Source organism: Phyllobates terribilis, unplaced genomic scaffold (assembly GCF_046119375.1).
Source record: "Phyllobates terribilis strain yellow unplaced genomic scaffold, ASM4611937v1 Scaffold_1__5_contigs__length_1240528914, whole genome shotgun sequence".
Lineage (NCBI taxonomy): Eukaryota > Metazoa > Chordata > Amphibia > Anura > Dendrobatidae > Phyllobates > Phyllobates terribilis.
In genome coordinates, this window is record NW_027362761.1 from 1,022,223,461 (window position 1) to 1,022,245,954 (window position 22,494).

A 22,494-nucleotide genomic window follows, 5' to 3' on the forward strand; every position below is an offset into this window, starting at 1 on the left:
GGACTCCAGATCTGGTGAATAAATCAAAATGTCATCCAAATACACAACCACATTCTTACCAATCAAAGGTCTCAGGATGTCATTAATAAGGTTCTGAAAAAATGCAGGTGCATTGGTAAGACTGAAAGGCATCACCAGATTCTCAAAATGACCTACTGGAGTGTTAAAAGCAGTTTTCCATTCATCACCCTCCTTCACACGTAACAAATTGTATGCCCCCCGGAGATCAATTTTGGAGAGCCACATGGCTCCCACTAACTGGTTAAACAAGTCAGGAATTAACGGCAATGGGTAGGAATTGCGTTCGGTAATCTTATTAATTTCACGAAAATCCAGACATGGACGTAAACCACCGTCCTTTTTTTTAACAAAGAAGAATCCAACTGCCACAGGCGACTTAGAAGTAGTGTTGAGCCACCCCCGTAGTGTTCGAGTTCGGTTCGGTTCGTCGAACACCCCTGTGTTCGCCGAACTGTTCGTCGAACTGTTCGTCGAACACCTTCGAACACCGTTAAAACCAATGGCAGGCAAACAAAAACACATAGAAACACATAGAAAACACCTTCAAAGGTGTCCAAAAGCTGACAAACTGCTCAGAAGACACAACTAACACATGGAAAAGTGACAAGTACATATAGTCATGCGAAAAGAAAAGAGGTGGAGGAGTAAAAGGAGGGGGAGACACAGATATAGGCATGTCATGCCCTTCTAAAATCCAAAAAGTGAGAAGCCGAGACGGCCAGTCCGCTCCTGCCCGTGCCACCTCCGTGTCGCCGGGTTTGTGCCAGAGCCGCGGTGAACCCTGACGGCCAGCCCCCCTCTCCCAATACTGGTGCCTGTCCGCTGGTGGGTCGAGAGAGCCCCCCTGTGGTGGAGGCAGCTCTAAGCTTTTTAATTTAAATTGTCCCTCTAATTTGAATGAATACACTTTAAATCCATTTACAAGGATCTATTGGAGGGCAAGTCTCATGCCAGTAGCCGCGTAATTCCAGCTCCAGTAGCGTCCACTAAAGCTGCTGCAGTTAAAAAGCTTTTATAAGGATCGAGCTCGGCTGTCCACCGCAAGGCATCCTAGTGCCAGTCCCAGCCCCTATGCCTTGGGGTGCCTCCTGATGCTCTTCACTAAGTATCCCGTGGTCCCGAAGCATTTCCTTTGAAAAAATTAAGTGTCCAAACTACAGGTGGTGTAGCTTGCTTAACAGCCGGGATAATCCGCTGACTAGCAGACACTGCTACTAGGCACAAAGTATTTCCTGGGCTAGATGCAGTTAAAAATTTGTAAGTAGATACTTTCGTTGGATGCTGAGAAAGCATTCCATAGAGTCTCCTGGCACGCCATATATGATTCTCTTAAAAAGCTTGGGGTAGGGGTCTAGGGGACCCTTTTATAGCCAAAATCACGGCCCTGTATCACAATACGTCACCTAGGCTGAAGATAAATGGAACTGTAGCACCGAGGGCTCGGTTGCTACAGACGTATTGCACCTCACCCAGAGGTGTGATATCTCACTCTCAGATAAGGATGGAGTGTGGATCAGGACCCGACACCTGCATGCATTACACCACATTGCCGTGGGGCAGGGCGACCAATATGCCCCTGAGATGGGCACGACAGTCCCTGTCCCTGGCTGGAGTGGGGGGAGGGAACACTGAGGAAGGGGAACCCTGCAGTGCAGGAGCAGGGAGGAAGCAGTTCCTGGGTGCATTGAGAAGGGAGTATAAAAGGTGGGCACCATCTTAGTTCAGTGCAGAGAAGTCTGAGCAGAAGTGGCAGGGAGCAGGGGCTCTGCATGAGCTCTGCTCCGGAGGCGGGCCTAGTAACAGAGGCCCAGGCCTGCAAGAGGGAGAAGGAAGGAAGAGGAGCGGAGAAGGCTCCAGGAACGAGGAATGAAGGGATCCCAGGGGTGCGGACGGGCGAGTCGCCACCGCACGCCCGAATCCACCTGCGTGGAGGGGTCAGGCCAAAGGGGGAGACCGGTCCCCGAACTAGTGGAGGCAGGAAACGACCCTCAGCTAGAAACCGGAGGCTCTGACATTTTATGTGGCGCAGCCCCTTGCTCCACCCGCTAGGAAGGCACCACATAGGGTCAGGGAAACTGGCGCCAAGTTTACCAAGAGGAGGCCCGAGGCAGCCGGACAGAAGTGTTGGTAAGAAAGGCCAGACAAAGGACACACAAAGGGGGTCCTGTGAAGCGCTCCAAAGTTATCTGGGAGTTGTCTGAGCCCCTCACCTGGTGAGCACAGTACGACGTGGGCAGCCGTTACCTGCAGACGTGGTCTGGATAATAAGAACTGTGAGTAAAGGCCCTGAACTGCATCACTGACTCCGTGTCGTTACTGCTGCTGCCCTGCACCATCACCCCCATCCTCCGCATACACTGCCTGAGGCTATACTCCTCCCGTGGGGAGTTATGCTACGCTCTGCTGCACCCACAACACCAGCCTTAGCGGTCTGCCCTGTAGCGGCGGTTCACTCTGACCGCAATCCACGGGTGGCGTAGTCGGACATTTAAACATCAAAACCACATAAATAGTTCCGCCACTGGTTTGACCGCCCTGAGCCACGGAACCGGATCGCCGCCACGAAGACTACAACCACCAGCATCCACCAAAAAGGGTCCGGCTCCGGGTGTCCCAAGGCCCAGGGGGTGCGTCAGAACATTTTCATCACCTTTCACAATCACCAATGGGACAAGGCAGGGATGTCCTCTGTCCCCTCTCTTATACATCCTAGTGACGGAGCACCTGCTCTCATCAATTCGCCATAACCCCAATATTAGGTGGATTGAGGTGGGAGGCACCGAGTACAAGTGCTCTCTATTTGCTGATGATGTCCTAGTATATATCACTCAATCACATATATCCATCCCTGCTGTTATGGCTGAAATAGATCACTTTGTTACATGGTAAAATTTTAAAATCAATGCAGCGAAGTCTGAGGCCCTCGATGTCTCCCTCCCTAAATCCATATAGGATTCCATCCAGTCCAACTTTCCCTTTGCCTGGCCCTCACAGGGTATCAAATACTTAGGAATTCCTATTCATAGAGACCTCTCCCATCTATGTTATCTTATTTTGGGCCCTTTATTGAACAATTCCATACAGACCACGGTTGGCAAGTTAGAACTGTAAGATTCACTACGTGAACCACTGGTGTTTTGTGGAAAAGCACATGTACACCGCGTTCCAAATTATTATGCAAAAAGTGTTTAGGAGTGATAAGGGAAGAATTTGTTTGTTTGTCAGTTAAACTCATTGATGGTGATGTGTGTCAGGGCTCTTTATATCACTGTAAGCAATTGCAGACACCTGTGCTAATTAGTTTGGCAGGTGTGTCCAATGAAAGGCAAGACTACTTAAGAAGGCTCTCTCACATTATTAAGCAGCCTACATTTTCTGCCAAAATGGGAAAGAAAAAGGATGTGTCGGCTGCTGAGAAGCAACAAATTGTGGAGTGTTTAGGTCAAGGCATGACTACAATCAACATTGTGCGATGATCAGGATGAAGTGTCTTGGCAATCAAGAAGTATGTAGCTGATTCACAGTACACACGTGTGCGTGCTGATAAGGGCAAATTGAGGACTCTTTCCTACAGGCAATTACGTCAGGTTGAAACAGCAGCGGCAAAAAAGCCTTGTCATAGCAGCAGACAAGTTTTTGAAGCTGCTTGTGCCTCCAACGTCCCCCGAACAACAAGATGCAGGGTCCTTCAGAGGTTTGCAGCTGTGCATATGCCATCCTGTCGACCTCCTCTATCCACTTCACACAAGCAGAAACGGCTCCAGTGGGCCAAACATTACATGAAGACTGATTTCAAAACTGTTTTGTTCACGGATGAGTGCCGTGCAGCGCTCGATGGTCCAGATGGATGGAGTGGAGGATGGCTGGTTGATGGACACCCCACGCAAACACGGCTACAGCGCCAACAAGGAGGAGGTGGAGTAATGTTTTGGGCTGGAATCATGGGGAGAGAGATTGTCGGCCCCTTTAGGATCCCTGAAGGCGCTAAAGATGAACTCCATAATGTATGTGGATTTTCTCAAACAGCACTTCCTGCCATGGTTCAAGAAGAAGAACCGTGTATTTCACAGCAAGATAATTTTTCTGCATGATAATGCACCATCTCATGCTGCACATAAAACATCTGCATCTCTGGCTGATATGGGCATAAAAGGGGACAAACTTATGGTGTGACCCCCATGCTCCCCTGACCTCTACCCCATTCAGAACCTTTGGAGCATCATTAAAAGGAGTGTCTATGATGGCGGGAGGCAGTTCACATCTAAGCAACAGCTCTGGGAGGGTATTCTGTCCTCATGCAAAAGAATTGAAGCAGAAACCATCCAAAACCTGACAAATTCAATGGACGAGAGAGTTCAGAAGCTCCTTTCGAACAAGGGGTCCTATGTGAAAATGTAACATCACCTAGAATAAAGTTTTGAGTTGAAAACTGTTTGATTTCAGTTTCTAACAACCTGCTAATGCTTATAATTTCAAAAATGACCATTTTTTTGGTCTTTATTAAAATGAAAAGGTTGATCGAAAAGTTTGGGGGATCTAAGAGTGTGGCAACCCAGTAGTCATGATTACTTCGAATTCTGACAATATGAGGGTCATGCTGCAGGTAGTGCAGCAAGAAGGCACTTATGTGTCTTGCGCATCTCGGAGCCCCAAAATTATTTTCCGGGCTAGATGCAGCTAAAAATTATTTTTAATTTTAAATCTGGTGAAGCTTATTATAGATGGCCTAATAGGATCAGTGCTGCACACTGCTACAAAGCCCAAATTATTTTCCAGTCAAGATACAGATAAACATGATTAGTAATTTGAAAGCTTAAAACGGTTGGTAGGGTGATTTTAACCAATCATCAAGCTTTTACTCTCCCCAGGATGACACAGGGGTAGAAAAGTCGTTTCGGATCCATGATTTGTTCATCTTTATGAACGTGAGTCTGTCTACATTATCAGTGGAGAGCCGCGTGCGCTTATCTGTCAGCACACCACCAGCAGCGCTGAACACACGTTCAGACAGAACGCTGGCTGCGGGGCATGACAAGATCTCCAAGGCGTAAGTGGCTAGCTCCGGCCATTTATCCAGATTGGAAGCCCAAAAAGAGCAAGAGTCCAGTGACACAGTCGTGGCTTCAATGTTTACTTGGAGATACTCCTGTACCATCGTCTCTAGGCGTTGACTATGTGTCAGACTTCTTGTTTCCTGTGCCCTTGCAAAGGATGGGCTAAAAAAGTGGTGAAATGATTCCGCAAAATTGATGTTACCAGCAGATACTGTGGTTCTGTTACGGTTTGAGTGCTGAACACTTGACGGTCCCACGGTTGGCAAGTTGGAACTGTGAGATTCACTACGTGCACCACTGGTATTTTGTGGAAAAGCACATGTAAGATTCTGCAACAGTCTCTGCTGATACTCCTGCATGCGTGCATCCCTTTCTATGGCAGGAATAATTTCTGCAAATTTACTTTTGTACCGGGGATCTAACAGTGTGGCAACCCAGTAGTCAGGATTATTTCTAATTCTCACAATTCGAGGGTCATGTTGCAGGTAGTGCAGCAAGAAGGCACTCATGTGTGTTGCGCATCCAGGAGCACCAAATCCCTGTTGTGTTGGTGGCGAGGTAGCAATCATGCTTCCTTCCTCTGTCCTCTCCCCCCAACCTCGCACAACAGAAATGTGATCAAGGTCTCCCTCATCTGATGAGTCTTCCATCAGTTCGTCCTCCACTTCTTCCTGGGCTCCTGCACTTTCCTCACTAGTTTGGCTGCTACCATGCGCCCTGGTAAAATCATCTCCCCCACCCTCACATGCCTGCCGCCTTGGTGCTGCCGACCGTCTGGACCTTGCAGATGTTAGCCCTTCCGCATACAACTCCTCCTCCTCTACTTCCTCCACCTCCTCTTGTGCCACCACCTGACTCCGAATTCTGTTTAACATGTGCTCCAGCATGTAAATCACTGGAATAGTCATGCTGATAATGGCATCGTCAGCAGTAAACATCTTCGTCGCCATTTCAAAACTGTGCAGAAGGGTGCATAGGTCCCTGATCTGAGACCACTCCTCCAGCGTGATTTGCCCCACCTCTGAATCTCGTTGGCCCAGGCTATACGTCAGAACGTATTGCACCAGGGCTTGTCGGTGCTGCCACAGTCGCTGCAACATGTGCAGAGTTGAATTCCACCGGGTAGGCACATCGCATTTTAGCCGGTGAAGTGGCAGGCCCAACGACTTCTGTAGAGATGTAAGTCGCTGAGCTGCGGGATGCGAACGGCGGAAGTGAGCACACAGCGACCGTGCAATCTGCAGAAGGCCATCTAGTCTGGGATAGTGGGCTAAAAATTGCTGGACAACCAGGTTCAACACGTGAGCCATACAAGGCACGTGTGTGACATTGCCCCGGCGAAGGGCCGCACCCAGGTTTGCAGCATTGTCGCACACGGCCTTCCCTGGTTTCAGGTCCAGTGGAGACAACCATTCATGAAATTGGTTCTCCAGAGCTGACCACAACTCCTCAGCTGTGTGACTCACATTTCCCAGACATTTCAATGTAAAAACCGCCTGATGACGTTGAGCCCTACTGCCAGCATAGTAAGGAGGTGTGCAGGATCCCTTCTGCGCAGTTAGAAAGCTTGTGGCATGACCAGACAGCCTTTGGGTGCAGGTGGAAGACCGAGAGGAGGTTGAGGAGGCAGAAGCAGTGGAGGAAAAATGACATAAAGAGGATTGACGCACAATTCGTGGGGACGGCAAGACTTGGACAGCAGCCCCTTGTCCTGCTGTCACCATAGTTACCCAGTGCCCAGTCAGCGACATGTAACGCCCCTGTCCATGCCTACTCGTCCAAGTGTCTGTGGTGAAATGCACCCTGTCACACACAGAGTTTCTCAAAGAAGCGGTGATGTTGTGTGCGACATGCTGGTGGAGCGCAGGCACACCTTTCTTTGAGAAGTAGTGCCGACTGGGCATCTGGTACTGGGGCACTGCGACGGACATAAGGTCTCGAAAATCCTCTGTGTCCACCAGGCGGAAAGGCAGCATTTCTGTAGCCAAGAGCTTGCAGATGGTGAAATTTAACCTCTTAGCTTTCTCATGGCTAGGAGGAAATGGTCTTTTACTTGTCCACATCTGAGGGACCGAGGGCTGGCTATTGTGCTTAGACGGGGTTGATAAGGGTGTCCCCGGCAAACTGCCGGTCTGTGAGGAAGATGCAGGCGGACATGTTAGGTTGCCTTGATCCAAAGGTGGTGCTATCGATGTCGGACAGCGCTCAAGACCAGCTGGTGTTACCACCTCCAAAGAAAATGATGACCTGCCAATCACGCTGGCTGTTGCGGGTAAAGAGGTGGCAGGTCTGCGCCCCAAAACAGGTGTGACTGCTGTCCCCCCAGTCACAGAGGATGAAGAGGCCGCGGATGCACAAGATATGGCAGACGGTGGTTGGCCCGGCCGGCTAGACCGCATTGTAGCACACTGAGCTTCCCACTGCAACTTATGCTTCATGTCCATGTGCCGGTTCATGCATGAAGTACTCAAACTATGTATTTTTTGGCCTCTACTTAGCTTTTGCTGACAAATGTTACAGATAACACGAGTTGGGTCATCTTTATCGATCTGAAAAAATGCACAGGCTATGCAAGGCTTAGCACCCATGCGACCTGAAGAGCCACCACGACTTGTGGTGAGAGGCAGAGTTGTGTTTGAGGATGCAGTTGTTGACGTGCTTCCAGTACTACGTCTCTGTCCAGGAAGGCGCAACCTGACCTCGTTGTCACTAGCATCTTCCTCCACCTCCTCTGCTGACCTCATCTCTTGGCTGACTGTGGGTTGACAGTAAGTGGGATCTCCGACCTCATCATCATCACCCTGTGCGTTATCACACCCGTCGTCCTCAGAGCCAACCTGTTCCTGCCCTGACAAAAAACTAAAGTTGTCGCTCCAATCAGGTATTTGAGTCTTATCATCGTCTTCCTCATTGTCTCCACCAACAGGAGTTACAGTTTGGGAATGAGGGTCTACATTATGGTCAGAACCTTCTGCGTCTGGTCCTGGATCCGACTCATAAAGATTCTGGGCATCAGTGCAGATCATTTCCTCGTCTGGATTCACAGAAGCGCTGGAGTCGACCTCTGATTCCCAGGCTATAGTATGAGTAAACAGCTCTGCAGACTCAACCATCTGTTCTACCTCATACTCAGACGGGCAGCTGGAGATTTGGGAGCTGTGAGGAAGCAAGTGCGATTTGGGTGACACCTTTGAGGACTGGAGTATTTGTGATGTTGAAGTTGATGTGGAGGAGAGCCCACTTAAAGGAGCACTTGATATCCGTTGAAGCACCTGCTGTTTTTGTGCCTCATCTGGAATTTGTAGCGATTGGCGTGGCCGTAAGAAAGGGATCTTATCACATTGTCCGCTAAAAGAAGTAGACATTTTAGTTTGGCTGGAAGATGGTCTTTCTTCTGCACCTACCCCACGGACACAACCTTTTTTCCCCTTCCCAACACGCCTATTCCCCTTTCCACCAGCAGCAGGCCTTTTTCCACTTATTTTGGTGGTTAACTAATTCACAACTCTGGAGTTGTTTGCACAAAAAAACAATGGATGGTAACCGAGCAGAGCTGAGTGGCCAAACTGTGGTATTAGGCCAAAACTATTGGCTGGGTTAGATGCAGAAAAAAATTATTTTTAATTTGCAACCTGATGGAGGTCAGTATAGATGGACTAATAGACCAAGTCCCACACACCGCTAGAAGCCCAAATATTTTTTCAGAGCTAGATGCAGAAAAAAATTATTTTTAATTTGCAACCTGATGGAGGTCAGTATAGATGGACTAATAGACCAAGTCCCACACACCGCTAGAAGCCCAAATATTTTTTCAGAGTTAGATGCAGAAAAAAATTATATTCAATTTGCAACCTGCTGGAGGTCAGTATAGAAGGACTAATAGAACAAGTCCCACACACTGCTAGAAGCCCAAATATTTTTTCAGAGCTAAATGAAGAAAAAAATTATTTTTAATTTGCAACCTGATGGAGGTCAGTATAGATGGACTAATAGACCAAGTCCCACACACTGCTAGAAGCCCAAATATTTTTTCAGAGCTAGATGCAGAAAAAAAATATTTTTAATTTGCAACCTGATGGAGGTCAGTATAGATGGACTAATAGACCAAGTCCCACACACTGCTAGAAGCCCAAATATTTTTTCAGAGCTAGATGCAGAAAAAAATTATTTTTAATTTGCAACCTGATGGAGGTCAGTATAGATGGAATAATAGACCAAGTCCCACACACCGCTAGAAGCCCAAATATTTTTTCAGAGCTAGATGCAGAAAAAAATTATATTAAATTTGCAACCTGCTGGACGTCAGTATAGAAGGACTAATAGAACAAGTCCCACACACTGCTAGAAGCCCAAATATTTTTTCAGAGCTAAATGAAGAAAAAAATTATTTTTAATTTGCAACCTGATGGAGGTCAGTATAGATGGACTAATAGACCAAGTCCCACACACTGCTAGAAGCCCAAATATTTTTTCTGAGCTAGATGCAGAAAAAAATTATTTTTAATTTGCAACCTGATGGAGGTCAGTATAGATGAACTAATAGACCAAGTCCCACACACCGCTAGAAGCCCAAATATTTTTTCAGAGCTAGATGCAGAAAATTTTTTTATTCAATTTGCAACCTGATGGAGGTCAGTATAGATGGACTAATAGACCAAGTCCCACACACTGCTAGAAGCCCAAATATTTTTTCAGAGCTAGATGCAGAAAAAAATTATTTTTAATTTGCAACCTGATGGAGGTCAGTATAGATGGACTAATAGACCAAGTCCCACACACTGCTAGAAGCCCAAATATTTTTTCAGAGCTAGATGCAGAAAAAAATTATTTTTAATTTGCAACCTGATGGAGGTCAGTATAGATGGACTAATAGAACAAGTCCCACACGCTGCTAGAAGCCCAAATATTTTTTCAGAGATAAATGAAGAAAAAAATTATTTTTAATTTGCAACCTGATGGAGGTCAGTATAGATGGACTAATAGACCAAGTCCCACACACTGCTAGAAGCCCAAATATTTTTTCAGAGCTAGATGCAGAAAAAAATTATTTTTAATTTGCAACCTGATGGAGGTCAGTATAGATGGACTAATAGACCAAGTCCCACACACTGCTAGAAGCCCAAATATTTTTTCAGAGCTAGATGCAGAAAAAAATTATATTCAGTTTGCAACCTGATGGAGGTCAGTATAGATGGACTAATAGAATGATGCTATGCCCAAAAGATTTTACTTCACTAGGTGCAGTAAAAATATTGGTACTCTATACACAGGTGGTATATCTTGCAACACAGATAGGCTACTCCACTGACTAACACACTCTGCAATAGGCCAAAAAGGATTAGCTTTGCTAGATTCAGCCAAATGCTGTGAAAAAAACTTGCACAGCACTGGCACAGACCTGCCTGGCAAAAACTGATAGGAACTGATGTAACCTAGTCCTGAAAAGGACTCCAATTACAATTAGTCTTTACTCCCACAATCTATCTATTTAAGAGCACAGACCTGCCTGATAAAAGTCGTAGGAAATGCTGTAACCTAGTCCTTAAAAGGACTGCAATCACAACTATTCCCTACTCCCAAGCTATCTGTATATTTGTGCGAAAATTGGCTTGAAATTAACAAGGTATAGCGCACACAGCAATAGCGGTGCCGTCTAACACGCAGCTGCAGCAGTGAGAAAATGGTGGCGACGGGGAAAATGGCTTGGTCTTATAGGGCAAGGACATGTGACATACACTGCCAATCACACATGCCCTTGCTTGTGTGAAAAAAAGCACTTCGCTCCGTGTGTGCGCTGCTGATAGGCTGACAGATTGCACCTCCCCACTGCAAATGCGGGAAAGAGAAAAAAAAATGGAGATCTTCATTGTTCCTGCAGAGATCCATCCCCTGCCCCTCCCCCCGCCCCGCTGTACACTCAAACTGCGTATTAACATTAATTTTCATCATTACTGAGAAAAAATCCAGTTATGATTTTGGTGCACGAACAGTTATCGAACATAACCTCGAACAGCCGAATTTTTCTCAAACTGTTCGTGTTCGCCGACCGGCTCGAACACCGCCCAAAACAGCTCGAATTTGAGATTGGCGAACAGTTCGAGTAGAACAACGCTCATCTCTACTTAGAAGGTCTAATGTGACCAGCATCCAGGCTAGTCTCTATGTACTCCTCCAAAGCCTTTCTTTCAGGGATAGTCAGATTAAACAAGCGACTTTTGGGAAGAGTAGAACCCGGAACAAACTCAATGGCGCAAAACTCAAAAATCTTGAATAAGTACAGGTAATTCCCCATTTTCCACAGCGCAATGTGACCATTACAACATTTATGATAGCACTTCGGACTCCAAGACTTAATCACATTAGTAGACCAGTCCAATAAAGGATTGTGCAGTTTTAACCAAGGCAATCCTAGAACAACTGGAGAGGGCAAATTATCCAAAACAACCAAGTCCAAAATTTGTTGGTGAACTCCATTGATAGTGAGGGAAAATGCAGCAGTCTTGTGAGTCTTATTAGTCAAAGGAGTGTTATCAATTGCAACCACAGAAATAGGTGATGACATACATACCGGGATGAGGGGGGCCATACATACAGGGATGAAGGGTGCCGGCTATGAAGGAAAATGAATATTCACTGCTCCCCACGCCCAGCCTCCTGTGCCCCGCTACTCATCCGTTGTCGCTTCCCCCATATCCCACAACACCCACAGCCACAATATTTATGTATATCGGAGTATAAGACGAACCCCCCACTTTCCTCCAAAATTTTTGAGGAAAAAAGTGCATCCTATAGTTTGAAAAATACGGTAGATTTTAAAACAACAAAAAATGTTGACAATAATGTTCATCCAGGCCAAATGCGCTCCCAAGAAGCCAGTGAATACTGTGGGTATATATTCTCCAAACAATCTTTATTTCTCAAGTAAATACATCGCGTTTCGACAAGATTATATCTTCCTCAGGTATATTCTCAGAAATTTTTAAGACACAACTGCTTCTGAAAGGAAGCAAAAGCACAGTATTGTGTGGGGGATGTGTTCCGCACAAAGCTGACACCCCCATTCCCGTAGACATCAGTAATACTATAAAATCCAATTCATCAATCCACAAAAAGTCTTAAAAGTATAAAATATACTAGTTCATAACACTTATGTTATGTTAAAAACTTTGTTGAAAGATATGTAAATGAATATTGTCCAAACCTATAAAAATGAATGTCCCAAAAAGGAAAAAAAAAAAACACACAGTAAATACCTTACATTTAAAACATTAGAAAACTACACTTATGAAACTCTATTAAAAATTATTTTTTATATATGAATATAACTGTAAATATAAGACTTTTTTATTTCAGAATAACTTTATTACTTGAGTAATAAAGATCATTTGGAGAATATATACCCACAGTATTCACTGGCTTCTTGGGAGCGCATTTGGCCTGGATGAACATTATTGTCAAAATCTCTTTCCTATGATAACCCGAGCAGGGCTATCGAATAGCCACCAGGTGTATGCAGCAAACCAACTGAAAGGAAAAAATCCCTTTCTTTGTGATCCTTAGAGATCAGTAAACTGAATTGAAAGACCAAATAAAGGTGAGTGCAAAAGACCATTATAAATATTCATATTACCGCTATATACTACACTTAGATTGGCACGCTCTCTGTCTACCTTTCTCTCTTTTTTGACGGGTAAACAACAAAAAAGACACTTCAAATGATCTTTGACTACTCTTACATGAGGATTTTGGAGCAGATCTGCTTCAAAATCCATGAAAAAAAACCTCCATGTGAACATACCTTTAAATAAAGGTATACCTTTAAAGTTTTACATTGTGACACATTTCTTGATTAATTTGGTGTTTGTCTCTTATTCATTTCATTTACCAATAGCACTGGGGAATAATTTTGAACATCATTTTTTTTTTAGTTCAATTTTTCTGCTGACATAGACTAAAATAGGCACGTTGATTTCAAACTTTGGTTAGTTTTCTTCTATCACAGCAGTTTTTTTCTCTCCAGCTTATCTTAATGTAATTTCTCTAGGCTGGATTGAGGGTAGCATTAGTGCTCTCCTACCAGCCGAGAGCGAACAGCCCTTGCAAACGGGGGGGATAATGCCCCATTCCCGAAGTTTGTGCCAAATGGCAACCACTTGCACTAACCTCCATCCGCTTGATATACGTGCTGGTGGGGGTCAGTGTGAGTTGTTGCCATTTGGCACAAACCTCATGGGAATGGGCCATTATCCCCCTGTTTGCACTGAGCACTATCTCCACTGCCACATCTGCGGAGCTGTTTGCACGAGGCACCTTACTGAGAATACCAACAAGATTCATCTAAGCTAAGTCTCTCTTATTAAGCATTCATATTATTTTATCTGAATTTATAGGGTATGTGGCTCCTGATGAGCCGATTAGCAGGAGAAACAAGCCCGCGTCGAGCGATACATACCTGCATCTGTATTTGAACTTAGAGGTGAAGTTGTGGGGTTGGTCTATTTGCATTTCTGATCTTGTCCCTATGAATAGGAGTGTCCAAGCACACCTCAATACTATATCTCATGACTTTATGGCTGACTAGTGAATCTTTTTATGCCTATTGTACTTGAAGATTGGTCTTTTGTATATATTGGTATAAAGTGACATCTATTTTCTGGTTTGGTGAGAGATGCAGGAATATTCCCTGCTATCTATTTTTGTTATTAATACACATATACTTGTTCTGTATTTACAGCCAGATTGATATCTATATACAGTATTACTGATTGTTTGATGATTGATATCCTCTTGAGTATCTGGGCCATTAAGATAACTGACTGTTAGGAAATGAGTACCCATTAATTTCCTATTTTTTGATTTACCACACCTGTACACTGCAGGTACAATGGTAGTGGCCCCTTTATGTTGGGGATTGAATGGTGATTACCCTCTTGCATCCCCTTACACTGATAATTTACTCACACCACTCTCACCTAATCAGGGACTTATAGGGTCCTTTAGGGTGAGCCAACGAGGAGCAGGGGCACCATTTGTGTTCAAGAGGGTGCCAACCTCCGCTGTGAGGTAGGGACATATTAGGGATCAGCGTAGGGCATTTCTCCTACCTCACTTTATGATCTCTTTTTGGGCTGAGAATACTTTAAAGCCTTTGAACCATTTTTGGTGTTTTTTGTTTGTTTTTTTGAGGGTCAGTTGCAATTGAATTTTTAATGATACTAATAAACATAAATTTTAGGTGTATTTTTTTGGTGAAATTGGTTAAATACAATACACTTCCATTATAATCTGTGATTTCATCTTGCTAACTTCCCTGCAAACCTTGGTGCACAGTGATGTTTTATGCTCTTCCCACAGTAGGGCAGAGCAAAGTGCGCCTGCGCGGGCCTACAATGCTACTACACAGGCGCGAAATCTCGCTTCACTGTGTGGATGACATAGGATGCCTCATCCACTTCAATCAAAGGTGGAGAATGGCGATTAAAAGCAGAGAGGAGGCACAGATGCCACAGTCATGACGCGCCTCAGACCGGCCCACGCTCATTTAAATACATCACGGGAGCAATTAAAATGGTATTTTTGGAGGTATACAGGTGGGAGCCAGGAGATGATAGACTCATTTGTGGAAGGTAGTGCAGGAGCAGATAAAGGTGGTGGCATTTGTCCAGAGATACAAAAACTGGTGACCGGTTCCCTTTAATGATAATAACCCTGAATGGTTAAAACTTGCAATGAAAACTGCATATACAGTATGTAGGCTCCCCAGCTATTTCATGTAACCTCAGCCAAACACTGACAAACTTCCTGTTTCAAACCTAATTTTATAGTCCATGCCCCAACAGTGGCATCTATTAGCCACAAAGAACATTGAGGATGGATAAGCTCTACATGAGCCATGAATGTTTTTGGAAAACCCATTTAATATATAACCCCTACAAATAGCCAATCTAAATGCAAGGTCAAATAGAGGCTATAAAGTATTTGTATTGTTCTAAATGTTTTTGCGTTAAAGAACAAGATAAGGAAAATAACATTTATATTAGTTACTGCTTTTCATGGTGATTGTGTATAGCAAAAAATAGGTTCATGGAACTGTTTTATTGAAGCCTGGCATAATTTTAATTAAAGTATTACATGATCTCTTAGGTTATGCAGTGCGCATATTAAAAAAGAGAAGTCTCTTAAGTAGATTCTTTGAATGAAAATATGTTCAGTATGTGGTACTATGAGTGTTGCTGCACAGCATTCTAATGTCATTGAAAGAACATCTTGAAAGGATTTTTATACTGTCTTATCCATAACATAATACACTCATGAGTTTTTTTAAAAAATACATCAAATAGGGAAATCATACCTTACCTATCCACTTAGGGCAATCATAAATCAAACATGCAAATAGAAACTAAAATGTAGACTTCAGAATATTAAAGAGGAAATAAACGTTTAAGTTTTTTTTTTTTAGATTTTGTAGGCACTTTAAAAGCATGTAGATCGATTGGAGACCAAGTCTCAGGACCCGGACCCCCACCAATGTAGAGTGCCCAGAATATCTAAAAAAAAAAAAAAAAACCTTAAACGTTTATTTCCGCTTAAATTTAACATTTGGTTACTCTTTTTAACATCAGAGCACTTTTAATACTAAATATCACTGAAATTTTTGCTAGAATGTGTATTATGCAGACAGCATGATATTTTCCCAAAGCTACGACAATTAAAGCGGGTGATTATGACCTTGGTTTCTTGGATGGGGAATACTAGAATTGTAAATCAGTTACACTAGTGCATATTGGTAAAAAAAAAAGTTTATCAAATGTATTGTTTGTCGGTAACTAGAGATAATCAGATCTGACAACATTCGAATTCGCCGATTCAGGCGGATTTTACTAGGAAATTTGATTCACGGAGAACTTATTCTCTTTAGACCCCAAAGGATAATAGGCACAAAATAAAAAATATAAAAAGATACCCACCTCACCCTTTAGATCTCCAGCCACTCCCATTGTTCACTGCCCGCTGTCTGATCCTTTGCACCTCCATCACTTTGTATCTCTTGCTTGATGTTCACTCTAGGACCCAGAGCATGCACAGTGAACTTGGGGCCTGGTTACAGCCAGAAACCCCAGCCTTGAGTGAACACCGGGCCAGAGATGGACAGGGATGTGGAGGACTGGGCAGAGAGCAGAGGGGGAGGATGGAGAGGTGAGCACTGAGGTATGTTTTTTTTTCTTTTTACCCTTTTTCTAGTCCTCAACTGTTCAGTAAGATTCTCAAGGAGCAAACTACAAAAAATAGTATTCTCCAGAATGCAGATTTTTTGTAAAATTCCAGTAGAATTCTATTGGTAACATAAACTAGGCGATGTTTTTATACTCTTGAAGTGGGAATTTGTGTGCCTGCACACTTTGGCCAATATGCTATGATGAAGTTCATGATTAATTTTGTTGGTTGCCTGCCAGAGTTATGCGGTTGAGGAGAATGAGCTATTAGTATTGAAAGTGCTGAATAAATTTCCCTATGTAAGAATATGAGCCTTCAAATTAGCTGCTAGCCAACATGATGTATTACACCTTTAAACAGATTTGAGCAGCCGTCCTTCTCCTATGGCATGGGATTGACTGACTATTAGTATGTTTATCTTGTCTGAATCCTAATGGGAATGTGTTTTATTACCTGCCCTTGAACCAATAAGTGTGTCCTGCATTTTTTCAGTGATATATCCCGGCTGCTCTAGCTTTGACATTTTTATGTCTAAAACAGCACTGTCCAAGTGCATTTTTCTCCCTATTAGGACGATTCATCATAACATGAAATTAGTAATGGAAGTGGAGATGTTGTTTCTTTTGCTGTGCTGCTTTTTCATTAGTAGACTTCCATCTCTTCACTTGTATCATTTTTATCATCATCTTTGAAACATTCTTCAATAAATAGTTCTTAACCTCAAGAATGTTTTGAAGTGGATGCTCTTCATTTGTTCATTAATTTTGAAGCTCTTGTATATAAAACAGCTGCAAAAAGAATATTGGCGGTCAGCTGAATAAGTGTTCGTGGGAATCCTGACTCAAACAGAAGATAGAATATATACTAATGCAGTCCAACTAATAGGATCCCCACGATCCTGAAAATAATGGGGTTGTAAAGTTGATTTAATGCTAAGTTCCGCTTTACAATTTTTCAGTAGCGTTTCTGTCCACATGTTGTGCAGGAAACTGCAGCAAAGTTTAAACCCACCAGCAATAGATAATTTATTGCTGAAAAAAGCTTTATAAACTTTGCGTTTGATATGCTAATTAGGCCATTGATTAGTTGATGGAGCGTTGTTTTCCCCAGACTAGTCAACCCTCGCATTGCCAGCTCTCTGGAAAACTTGCTCATGCGCACAGCTTTCTTCTCCCATATCGCTGCTCCTCTGAAGCTGGGTGTACGCTTACTGACTTCAGAGACGCACTGCGCATGTCCGGAAGTGTCTTCCTCGCAAATAAAGTGGTGGTCGTACCCTTACCAAACAGAATGTAAATGTTATAAATTGAGACTGTGTCACAGTATTGTGCAAGATATCATCTTACCAATATTAACAAGCTTAAAGAGACATTTATGTACCATCACCTTGATATCTTCTGTTCTTAATTAGTGATAAGCGAATTTGTTCGAAATCTGATCTTACAAGTCAAATTTGACACGAATATGGCACTATCAGATTCGTGATCAGAAATGCGAGCAAAATCTCTCTGGAAAAATCAGCAACGTTTGGTGAATAAATGCAGGAACCTGATTGCGGGGCAATTACAGCATTTTGAAGAGTTTGGCTAGCATAGTGTTTGTGTATGATGAGCGGGGGGATGTGGTTGATGTGAGGGGGGCTGGTGATACCTTAGAACAGGTCAGATCAGCACGCGCGCTTGTTTTTCTTTTTTTCTTCCTGTGGGCGGTAACTTTACGTCAGGAAAGCGCGGCTAGCTAATCAGATCGCAGGAAGCATCTACACTGTCCAGATGAAGGGCTTCTGCAATTGGTTGCTGAAATCACATGTCATCTCTGTATAAAAACCGGCCATATTCCCTCAGAGCCATTTTATCCATGTCACTGCTGGAGACAGACGCTGCTCAGTGTGCGCCTGTGTACAGAGAGATATTAGCTAGATAGATGGGTGATTGTTTGGAAGTCAGATAGTGTAGAAAAGTCCTGTGCTATGTACGTGTTCAATCGACCTTGCAGCACATTTTCTTTTTTGTGCAATTACTGAGATTCTGAAAGAGCAGGGCCCATGCCATAGAACAGTGTTGTGCACCGGTTGTACTGTCTGTGCTCCATACAGGAGTATACCTTCAATCTATTTTTGCACTTGCTAATGTGATAAAGCAAGCAAGCACTTGTAGGCCACTTTTTGATTTTGTGGGGTTGAAATTCAGCTATCTGCAGAGCTTGTCAGTGCAGAGATTCTGAGTGCAGAGCACAAAAACCTTTTTTTTTTATTTGCTAATGTCAGCCCAGTTTATTTTTTCTGTTGCTAGCCACAGTCCACCAAAGATTTTTTTTGTGTGGCAAATGTCATATACTCTTCTATACATCAGTTACTACGTTAGTGACGGCGAACTTCAGCTGTTTTCAGAGTAAAAAAATTGATTTTTTCTGTAGCTAGCCACAGTCCACCAAAGATTTTTTTTGTATGGCAAACGTGATACACTCTGCTAAAAGCCACATACTATCTTAGTGGCGGTGAACCTTAGCTGTTTTCAGAGTAAAAAAATAGATTTTTTGTCTTGCTAGGCAGAGTCCGCAAAATATTTTTTGTGTCGCAAACCAGATACACTCTGCTAAAAACACATACATCATTAGTGGCGTTGAAGTTCTGCTGTTTTCGGAGTTAAAAAATAATTTTTTTTGTCTTGCTAGGCAGAGTCCACAAAAAAATCTAATTTTGTTTTGCTAATAACGTGCTCCTACCACAGTAATCTGAGCAACATGAGTGGGAAAAAGAGAGGTCGTGGTAGAAGGGGAAATAGGCTTGGTGTTCAAGGTACACGTAGGGTAGGTGGTAATGTTAGTGAAAGCACTAGTGAACTAACACTGTCATGTCCTATCCGAAGACAACTTCTGCTAGTGGATGGGCTACTCTACTCCATTTCTTTGGCAGCCGCACAGAAATATGTTTTGTTGATAAGGGTCAGAAAGAGCAGGTGCTGCAGTGGATGGTAAGCGTTGCTTCAAGTGGCCTCTCCTCTTCTTCCTCCACCTCAACATCACACACAGTACAGTCCACAGAGGTGGCACCCCAATTACCCTTGCTTCCCCCCACGTCACAACTGTCCAAATGCCCAATTGTCTGTAGCGAACCACAGATGGGCGAGACTGTAGAACTTTTCACCCATTCTATACCATGGGCATCAGAAGTGTACTCCAAACATTCACAGAGTCAAGAAGAGGAGGAAAGCATCTGCACCTATGCCCAAAATTTTAAGCTTTTATTCGGGGCAGGACAGAGTAGGGTCCGAGCAGGTTCCTGACCCTCGTCACCAGACGTTAACCACCGGGGAGGGAGGTGATTCTGATGAGACTCAGATACCTGAGGCTCATGCAGACTGTACTGTGCTGTCAGGGCAACAAGAGGAGAAGGGTCACTCTGAGGGCGAGGAATGGGATAACACATTGGATGATGATGAGGTTGATGATCCTACTTGGTGGGAACCCAGAGTCCCACAGCCGAGTAGCTCATCTGAGGAGGTGGAGGAGGAAGACGAGGAGGTTACCTTTCGCCCTACGGCACAGACAAGTAGTGATGCAATTGACACGCCCCCTGGGCCGTGGGGTGCTCGGTAGCCAGGCCGGTCGGTGCTGGGGATGTCACCGTGGCAGTGACCCGGTCTGTGACCCGGGGCGGTCAATTAAAGGGGAAAAGTAAAAGGGGAATAAAGTTTTTAAAGATAATGTTCGTGACGCCACCTGTGGTATGCGGCTATATGGGGCTGCCGCTGTGGTGTAGATCCTCTGGAGCTGATGGTGATGCAGCAGAGTTGTTTCAGCTCTCCACAGGCAGAGCTTAGCTCCAGGGCAGGATATCATGATGTTAGGAGGTAGATGTTACTGGTGCTGTGCAGTGCAGGGCTGGTGATGGGACAGTAATAATTCCAGGACACAGTGGGGTGCAGTCTTCAAGGTTTACTCACAGTTATCAGGCTGCTCCAGGTTACAACTGTCAGCTTATAACCACCCATGTCGTCCTGCGTTCACCAAGAAAGGGGTTCATCAGCTCTCAGGTATTTCAGGAGTACTTAAACAGGACCCCGTTCTATGTTCCTTCCTCAGTCGTCTTCCTGCGCTGGCTCTCACCCTCCTGCCCTGCGCCTCACAATCAGTGTCCCAAGCTGGTAGCCTCGGATCTTGTCGGGCGACCTGCAGTCCCCTGGACCCTATGCGGCCACCTTTTCGGAGATATAATTGTGGTAGTGGGCACCTGCACCTTGAAAGTACAGTGGCCTCCGGTTATCTAGCTGAGCCTGATTCTTTTCCACTAGTTTAGGGGCTGGTCCCCTCTACGTCCGTGTAGATTCGGGCGCACGGGTGGCTTCCGCACTCACCGTGCCCCTGGGATCTCCTCTGTCTCTGGAGCCTTCCCTCTGCTCCCGTCCTCTTCTCTCAGTCTTTCCTCCTGGGCCTCTCAGACTAGGCCCTGCTCCTTTCTCCACTCCTCCTGAGCAGAGCTCCTCCAGAGCTCCTGCTCCCAACTCTATCTCCTCTGAACTCTCTCCACAGACTGACTTGATTCCTTAAAGATGGTTCCCTTCTTATACTCCTACTGAAGATGCTCCACTGATCTACTTCCTCCTCCCACACCCACTACATGGTTCCCCCTCTCTTTGTTCCCCCCTTCCAACCAGGGACAGGGCTCAGCATTGTACACGTGCATCTTGCCCCGCCTGCTGGTCTGGAGTGCTGTAGTGTTGGATGCAGGTGGGTGGGTCCTGGGCAGTACTACCTCCTTACCTGAGAGTGGGGTATCACACCTCTGGGTGAGATGCAGTACCTCTGTGGTGACTGAATCTGCAGGGGCACCACACAAGCATGAGGAGCACTGCATCCTTAGCCACAACCGTGGCTGTGGCGAGCAGCGGTCGCGGGTCTGCAGCTTGCAGGGGCGGTAAGGGTATCCTAGCCTGGGCCTTTTTTTTCACCCCAAAGGATGAGCCAACTCACGTTATCTGCAAACTTTGTGATAAACTCAGTAGAGGGAAAAAGTGCAATAATTTGACTACTACATGCATGAGCGTTCACATGGGCAAACACCATGCGTTACGCTGGGACTCTCACCGCACTGAAATGTGGACCAGCAGACATCAACAACCATCAGCTGCCCCATCAACCACATCCACTGCTTTTTACTCCTCCTCTGTTACCCTGTCAAGTATTGGCATGCAGGACTCCCATCGCTGAACCTCCGGTTCTCTACTAGTGTTGAGCCACCCCCGTAGTGTTCGAGTTCGGTTCGGTTCGTCGAACACCCGTATGTTCGCCAAACTGTTCATCGAACACCTTCGAACACCGTTAAAACCAATGGCAGGCAAACAAAAACACATAGAAACACATAGAAAACACCTTCAAAGGTGTCCAAAAGCTGACAAACTGCTCAGAAGACACAACTAACACATGGAAAAGTGACAAGTACATATAGTCATGCGAAAAGAAAAGAGGTGGAGGAGTAAAAGGAGGGGGAGACACAGATATAGGCATGTCATGCCGTTCTAAAACCAAAAAAGGGTGAAGCCGACACGGCCAGTCCGTTCCTGCCTGTGCGACCTCCGTGTCGCCGGCTTTGTGCCAGAGCCGCGGTGGACCCTGACAGCCAGCCCCCTCTCCCAATACTGGTGCCTGTCCGCTGGTGGGTTGAGCGAGCCCCCCTGCGGTGGAGGCAGGTCTAATATTTTTAATTTAAATTGTCTCTCTAATTTGAATGAGTACACTTTAAATCCTTTTACTAAGATCTATTGGAGGGCAAGTCTCAAGCCAGCAGCCGCGTAATTCCAGCTCCAGTAGCGTCCACTAAAGCTGCTGCATTTAAAAAGCTTTTATAAGGATCGAGCTCGGCGGTCCACCGCAAGGCGTCCTACCGCCAGTCCCAGCCCCTATGCCTTGGGGTGCCTCCCCGATGCTCTTAACTGAGTGTCCCTGGGGCCCGAACTATTTCCTTTGAAAAAATTAAGTGTCCAGACTACAGGTGGTGTAGCTTGCTTGCAGACACTACTACTAGGCACAAAGTATTTCCTGGGCTAGATGCAGTTAAAAATTTGTAATTAGATACTCTCGTTGGATGCTGAGAAAGCATTCCATAGAATCTCCTGGCACGCCATATATTATTCTCTTAAAAAGCTTGGGGTAGGGGTCTAGGGGACCCTTTTTTAGGCAAAATCACGGCCCTGTATCGCAATACGTC